Raw genomic sequence first — 7,573 nt, 5'->3', positions numbered from 1 at the left:
CATTCCCAAGTTGCTGGACATTAAGATTTTCCCAACTTTTTACTATTAAAAAAAATTTTTTTTAAATGTTTTTATTGATTTCAGAGAGAAGAAGGGAGAGGGAGAGAGAGATAGAAACATCAGTGATGAGAGAGTCATTGATGGGCTGCCTCCTTCACGCAACCCAGGCATGTGCCCTGACCATAGCTGAACCCTGACCTCCTGGCTCATAGGTCAATGTTCAACCAGTGAGCCAGGCTGGCCAGGCACTTTTTCACTATTTTAAATAATTCTATAACAAACATCTTTGTGCATAAAACTTATTTCTGTATTTTAGATCATGCCCATAAGATAATTTAAAAAAAATAGAATGATTGTGCCAATTTTAAGGAAAATTTACTACATCGTCAAATTGCTTAAACACATGTATCAAGAGTGCTAGTTTCAGAGTTCCTTCAACAATAGCTATATTCTTTCTTTTTGAAATGTCAGCTGATTTGGTGCATTTCCCCAATCTCAAAGCCATAAGTATTAGAGGATAGGTATGGGTGAAGGCACGAAGCCCATTACCCTGCACCAGACCTTCATTTTGCCCAGTTCCAAGCAGTGGACCTCTGTGTGTAATCTGAGCACTAATTCAGAAGCAGGGATGCATTGTGAATTGAAGTGCGTGAGAGGCATCTGCTGTTCTCAGGGTCCCAGTCCAGTGTTCATCTTTGAACAATGTTTTTTCATTGGCTCACCTCCATTAGCTGGCTCTGTGGCAGTTACTGATAGCCCGGGTCTTTAATGGCTTCTTCCCGAGGCCAGGTGGCCTCAACAACAGGGAACAGCATGAGTGTTCTGCAAAGTGGTGAGCCTGTTAGTGCCAAGTTGGACATGGTGGTTGGTTCTTGGAACAGAGGTTCAGCAAGAGAAATGGAGTCCTGCTAGGAGGCCAGGCTGATTCAGAGGCTAGCACACCTGACCTTTTCTGGACTTGAGTCATGGCCTGAAGTGCCCAATGGGTGGTGATGTATAATTGTGTTATCTTACTGTTATATCATCCATCACAGCCCCATCTTCTATCTTTGCGGAGCCTTTTAGGTCTCCCATTAATTAGTACAGCTTTCCCACCACTGCCCATGTTGAAACCTTGCCTTTCTTCCCACACTACAGCCAATATCACTCCCTTAAGTAATGTATGCCAGTAATTCTGGACTATATGTGTGTCTCCATAGTTTATATCTCCATAGTTTAAAAAAGTTATTATTGATGCCAAATATTTTAGCATTTGGTGACCTGCCATCTTGTTTTTCCTTCTAATTTGTTGATATATGCAAGTCTTGTGGTCCCAACAATATCACAAGTTGTTTGTTTATTTTATTATTATTTTAAAAAATATATCTTTATTGATTTCAGAGAGAGAGAGAGAGAGAGAGAAATATCAATGATGAGAGAGTCATCATTGATCCGCTGCCTCCTTCAAGCCCCCAACTGGGGATCAAGCCTGCAACCCGGACATGTGCCCTGACCGGGAATTGAACTGCACAATCTCCTGGACCCTAGGTCAGTGCTCAACCACTGAGCCACACTTGGCCAGGCAAGTTGTTGTTTTTTTTAGAAGAGAGATCCCAGTCTTTGTTTTATATCTCTAGTTTATCTATACCTCTCCATTGAACCCCACTGCAAATCTAACTGATCTACTCTCATAAACATCCTAGATGTCAGCCAATCTTTCTTCCATACTACAACCCAAGTGATATTTGCAAAACCTAACTTTGATTATACCACTCTCACACAGCCTATTTTAAGCCTGTTGATGGCTTCCCTTCCTTTTTCATTTTTTGAAATTTGTCATTAGATAAAAATATATATGACATAACATTTGCTATTATAACCATTTTTAAGTTTACAGTTTGGTGAAATTAAGTACATTTATGCTGTGCAGTCATCTTTTCCCAAAACTTTTTTGTCATTCCAAACTAAAACTCTATTTCCATTAAGCAATAACTTCATTTCCGCACCCCAGTTCCTGGTAATGTCTTATTTACTTTCTTTCTCTATGAATTTGCCTTTTCTAGATGTTTCATATGAGTGGAATCATACATTATTTTACTTTTGTTTCTGGCTACTTTCAATTAGTATATTGTATACAAGGTTCACTCATGTTGTAGCATGTATACGAATTTTATTCTTTTTCATGGCTGAGTAATATTCCATTATATGAGCATACCACATACTATTGATGCATTCACCTATTGATGGACACTTGGTTTGTTTCTAGGTTTTGACTATTGTATATAATGCTGCAATGAACATTGGCATAGAACTATCTGTCTGAGTCCCTGTTTTTAATTATTTTCCTTTCTCTTTTACTTAATATTTAAAAATGAATGTCTTAACCTAATTTTCTACAGCTTTTCTTGTTGGTAGCCAGTTTTTCTTTTCCTCCCTTAGCAGAAAATTCTCCTTTTTATCTTAATCTTTTAAAAATTTTTATTATTATTGATTTTTAGAGAGAGAAAGAGAAAGAGAGAGAGAGACATCAATGTGACAGTGAAACATTAATTGGTTGGCTCCCACAAGCACCCTGACCGGGGATAGAACCAGCAACCTTGTAAATATACTAACAACCAACCACTGAACTATATACTAAAAAAGAGTGAATTTTATGACATCTGAATTATATCTCAACTAACAAGTAATGGTCACTGAACTTTTTTGTTTTTCTTTGTTTTTTAAATATATCTTTATTGATTTCAGAGAGAGGAAAGAAGAGGGAGAGAGAGAGAGAGAAACGTCAATGATGAAAGAGTCATTGATCAAGCCCGCAACCAGGGAATGTGCCCTGACTGGGAATCAAACCCTGATCGCCTGGACCCTAGGTCGATGCTTAACCTCTGAGCCATGCCTGGCTGGGCTCACTGAACTTTTTTGGTCTTGAGCAGCTGGAAGAATCTGTTGGCATTTACCAAGATAGGAAAGCTTGGGCAAGGGAGCAGGTTTTTGTGGAGTGAAGAAAGAGAAGAGGAGTTGTAGATATATTAAGTTCGAGATGCCTATTAAAGTCTACGTGGAAATGTTTAGTATGTAGTTGAGTATGTTAATCTGAAATACAAGAGGAAGTTTCAATTTGGAGATAGCAATTGGACATTTTCAGGAAGTAGAAGGTATTTAAAGTCGCAAGACAGGATGAGGTCGCCTAGGGAAAGAATGTAAATAGAGAATAGAAGGACTTAGCCCAAGGACACTCCAACATTTAAAGGTCAGAGAGATGTGAAAAATCAGCAAAAAATATTGAAAAAAAGGAGTGAGTGAGATAGGAAGAGAACTTGATGCCCCAAATGCCAAGTAAAGAAAATGTTTTACTAAGCAGAAGTGATCAATTCTATCAAATGCTACTGATGGGTCAAACAAAATGAGAATTGACATTGACCACCAGGTTTACAATTGGTGATCATGACAAGAACTATTTTGATGAAATTAGGGAGCAAACACCTACTGGGGGTTTCATGGGTGAGAGGGAAGGAATGGGACTTTATGGGAGCAGAGAATTCTGGGAGACAGACAGAGGGAAATATAAAATCAAGAGAGGTTTTTTCTTTTCATTTGAAGTGGGAGAAATACAGCAAGTTTATAGGCTGATGGGAAGAAACATAGAGAGAGCAAAACTGGTGATGCTGCAGAAAGAAGAGAGAATGGCTATAGTGATATCCTTGAAAACAGATGAAGAGGATGGGTCCAGTGATAAGTGGGGGGTTGCCTTTAGATAGAAATCCAGACAGTTTGTACTTTGTATTACAGGAGGAATCTGAGTGGATGGGGGTATGAGTAGACTAGTAGATGTGCTTAGGAGTGTGTACGTTTTTTTGGTATCAATTCTATTTTCTTAGAGAACTAGAAACCCAAGCCATTGGCCAAGAGTGAGGATAAAGGTGATACTGAAGGTTTGTCAAAAGGGAGGGTTTTAAATGCCTATATAGAAGAGTGAGAGAAGGAAGGAGTTAGGGAAATGTAATTGACTTTCTAGACAGTGCCAAGAGCTTATGTGAGAAACTACATGTCACAAATTTAAAGTGAGATCTCATTTTGTCTCTCTGAGCAGCACCAAGGAGGTTGGCAATAAGTGCCTTAAGAAAAGTAACAAAAAGGGAGCCGAGAAGAAAGTGGGTGATCCATTTTCTAAGACTGGTGTGATGTGGAAGCACCAGCTATGTTCAATATACAAAATATTGGAAAAATCGCATGTGATCGTCTCAAGGGTCATGTTTCTGAAGTGAGCCTAGCTGATCTACAGAATGATGAAGTTGCATTTAGAAAATTTAAGCTAATTGCTGAGGATGTTTAGGGCAAAAAGTGCCTGACTAATTTCCATGACATGGATTTTATCTGTGACAAAATGTGCTCCATGGTCCAAACATGGCAGACCATGGCTGAAGCTCCATGGCTGAAGCTCAAGTTGATGTCAAGGCTACTGATTGTTATTTGCTTCAGCTATTCTGTGTTGATTTCACTAAAAAACTCAAGTCAGATTTAAAAGACCTCTTATACTCAGCATCAACAGGTTCACCAAATCCAGAAGGAGATAACGAAAATCATAACTAGAGAGGTACAGACAAATGACTCAAAAGAAGTGGTCAATAAGTTGATTCCAGATGGCACTGGAAAAGACATAAAAAATCTTGCCAATCTATTTATCAGCTCCATGATGTCTCTGTTGGAAAAGTCAAAATGCTAAAGAAGCCTAAGTTTGAACTGGGAAAACTGACAGAGCTTCACGGTGAATGCAGCAGTTCTGGAAAAGCAACTGGGGATGAGACAGGTGCTAAAGTTGAATGAATTCATGGATATGAGCCCCCAGTCCAAGAATCTCTTTAAAATTCAGACCTTTAATGGTGACAAATCCTATTTGTGAAAAATAGATAAATAAAGTAAGATCTATCAGCACAGTTGTGTGTGTGTGTGTGTGAGTGTGTGTGTGTGTTTTCTAACCTCAATGCAGATACAAGTGTGGGGTAAACAGAAAGTTGGGTTAATCAAAATTAGAGATTTTTCTCAGATGAATAGCCTGGGAAAGCTTGTGCAGAGCAATCACGGAAGGGTTACAATGATGGACCATAATCTTTAAATCCAACAAAGAGGGAAGGAAGGACCTGAGTGGAAGGAAGGAGACACTGAATAATGGTGGACATACCAACTGTTTCTTCCCTAGACATCTAAATCCAGTAGCACAAAATGGCCAAGTAAAGCCTCAAGGCTCACTGAAATATCCTTCACATGAATTTATGTGATGATATTAAAAGTTGTGAATAAAAATATCTTTATACACTTTTTTCTTATAGAAAGCAATTGAATGTGTGTTATTATTGCTCATAGGCAAGAAAAGAGCAGTAGTCTGGTCATGACTAAATGTGTCAATGCTTAAAAATATCCCACAGTCAATAGTTAATCAAGTTGCCATGCTCATTTGACAGATGGTGCGCTATAAGAGTGTCATCTATAGAATGACGAATTAATGAATCCCTGTCAAGAAAACGTGAGAATTAAAAAAAAAAATCAATCTATCTGTCTCTCCCCTCTGATAATCAAAACTATAAACAGAAGAAATTAAAAAGATTGAAAGGCAGTCACTAGAAATACCCTTGTGTCAGAAAGGAGCTTACATAGAACTCAGAAGACTTCTGTGGTTGAAATCTTGAGTAGAATAAAAATGCTTCAGCCCAGCCGGGTGTGGCTCAGCGGTTGAGCATCGACCTAGGATCCAGGCGATCTGGGTTCGATTCCCAGTCAGGGCACATGCCCGGGTTGCGGGCTCGATCCCCAGTCGGGGGCGTGCAGGAGGCAGCCGATCAATGACTCTCTCATCATTGATGTTTCTCTCTCTCTCTCCCTCTCCTTTCCTCTCTCTGAAATCAATAAAGATATTTAAAAAAAAAAAATGCTTCATGCACAGTGGATATAAAACAAGTATTTGTTCAATGAATTGAATGAATAAGTAAATAAATGATGATGATGAGTCATCTGTCCAACATGACATTTGTATGCCATAAAGTCGTTCCCGTTTCACCTGCCCCCTGTAGGTTCAATTTCTGCTTGGTAATTGGTGATGGTGGAATGGCTGTTCAGAATGAAGACGTCTCTGGTTGTTCATGTACCACAATTCCCCAGCCAGGCAATGCTTGCAGTCCACTAGTCTGATGATTTTTCACACCCTGTGCTTTTGTAAATACTATACTTTCAGTCTGAAAATTGTTACCAATCTCCTGTTGTCATGCCCACGACCTCTCACCAATCTCTAACTTATCTACTTGGAAATTCTTTCTTTCCAAGAGCAATTCAAGCATCACCTCCTCTGGGAAGCCTTTTCAATTTTGCCTTGGTCTCTTTTGGCCCCAATTTTTGTACCCCTTCAGATTTACTAGGATTCTTCTACTTGGTAGGCCTCAGTCACTTGCTTAGTTGAGAGCCTTTCCTCTACTACTGCTACAACTTCTAACCTGGTCATCTTCCTCCACCTTGCTCAGGGGAGGACTGAGCTCTGGCATGCCTCTGGCACACCCACCTGTGCAGACCCTGGTTCCCAGGCCTGACTCACTGTACCCCACAAGTCTCACCTGCCCTGACCACTCCCAGAGTCAGATGAAATACCGTGCAGTGAGGTCTGGGTTCTGACACCCCCAGAGTTGGGGCCGGGTCATATAATCCAGAAATTCAGGGAAGGGGATTCCTTTACTTATTTATTTATTTATTTATTTATTTATTTATATCTATTGTATATTTCCTTTTTAAAAAACGTTTTTATTGATTTTTTTTTGAGAGAGAGAGAGAGAATGGGGGAGAGAGAGAGAGAAACATCGATATGAGAGAGAAAACACCAATTGACAACATGAGCATGTGCCCTGACTGGGAATCAAACCAGCAACCTTTTGGTGCATGGGATGATGCTTAACCAACTGAACCACACCGGCCAGGGCAAGGATTCCTTTTACAATATGAACTTTGACCAGTGACAGTGGGAAAATTTCTATCTCTCCCTCCTGTTGCCCCAACTCCATTTAGACTGTTCTAAGGTTACAAGGGATATTTCCATAAGATGTCTGGAAATGTCTAGCACGACCAAGACATCAACTGTGTTTTATTATGAATGCATTCCTTTTGTTGTCCCTTTTTGTCTCCTTCTTGATGCTTAATTAAGTGTTAACACAGGAACTTTGGCCTATGTTCTGATTTTTACAACAGTATTTGTCTCCAAAGTCTCAAAGCAACCAAGGCATATCTTAACTTTCAATAACCTGTGTGGTGATTGTTGGTTTACTTTTAGAGACATTCTCAAGGGCAGAGACTTTCTTTCCCTAAATAGTCCCATTTCCTACCACCATGTTTGGAATATGGTAGGTGATTTAATAAATAATTGTTAATTAATTAAGTATAACACATTTAAAAGAAGAAATCACCTTAGACATTTTATTTTAACTCCTTACTATATGGAGGAACAAACCTGGGGCCAAGAGAAATCAAGGGACTTCTTCAAGGTCATGCAGCTCTTGATTAGCATGACGAGAACCAGCACATTGGGTTCCTGATCAAGCAGCACTGTTTTCCTATTTGAAAT

The 7,573-nt window shown here is 39.3% G+C and overlaps 1 pseudogene; it reads left to right on the top strand.

Moving 5' to 3' along the window:
• Positions 1-523: 523 nt before the first annotated feature.
• On the top strand, positions 524-4,800 carry LOC148092879 (small ribosomal subunit protein eS1 pseudogene; annotated as a pseudogene).
• The last annotated feature ends 2,773 nt before the right edge of the window (positions 4,801-7,573 follow it).

This window comes from Miniopterus natalensis, chromosome 6, assembly GCF_054644295.1.
Source record: "Miniopterus natalensis isolate mMinNat1 chromosome 6, mMinNat1.hap1, whole genome shotgun sequence".
NCBI classification, from domain to species: domain Eukaryota; kingdom Metazoa; phylum Chordata; class Mammalia; order Chiroptera; family Miniopteridae; genus Miniopterus; species Miniopterus natalensis.
Note: the sequence above shows the minus strand (reverse complement) of the source record. Positions and strands in the feature narration are given on the sequence as shown.